Consider the following 699-nt stretch of genomic DNA (forward strand, 5'->3'; position numbering starts at 1 on the left):
GCTGAGTAATGTGAAACATGTGGGGTGCGATATTATATAGCGATATTATACGTGTGGGATGCGACGTATGCATACGTAGCTTAGCAAATTAACTAGGTAGAATTCTTCAACACCGACTTATCTGCCTGAAGAAGTCATATTTTCTCTCTCTTTTTAAGAGATCGGGAATGCAGGTGGTTAGTGCATCAAATTTTTTTAATCACACCAGATATATGGCAAAAGAGTACCTGACAGTTCGCAGTCTGCAAGTGGGACGGGAAAAATTTGATGCATTACATTTCATGCATTACATTTATTGTAATTACTTTTTCTTTAACTGTACTTATGTTTTCATTTAAAATAATAATAATAATATATATACTCTTGTAACTTAAAAAAATTAAATATACACGTTTATAAAATAAAAATATGTATATACTATATTTATAATATATATCCACATATTTATATTTATATAACAAAAATTGTATACAGTTTATTTCAATAAGATTTGCGAACCACACATACACACACATACACACCACAAAAGAAAAAAAAATGTGTTGAGTTGAATAATAAATAATTTCTTATTTTTCAGGTAAAATGGAACAATTGCATTTTTATGTCATTATAATTTCACGAAACAATGTATGCGTATATTGATCTATTGTTCGAAAAGTCATTCCGTTCATCATTCATGTCAATTCTTTGTGTATAAAA

The sequence above is a fragment of the Odontomachus brunneus genome, unplaced genomic scaffold (genome assembly GCF_010583005.1).
Source record: "Odontomachus brunneus isolate Ranch 3 - 2012 unplaced genomic scaffold, Obru_v1 Obru_scaffold_192, whole genome shotgun sequence".
Classification (NCBI taxonomy): domain Eukaryota; kingdom Metazoa; phylum Arthropoda; class Insecta; order Hymenoptera; family Formicidae; genus Odontomachus; species Odontomachus brunneus.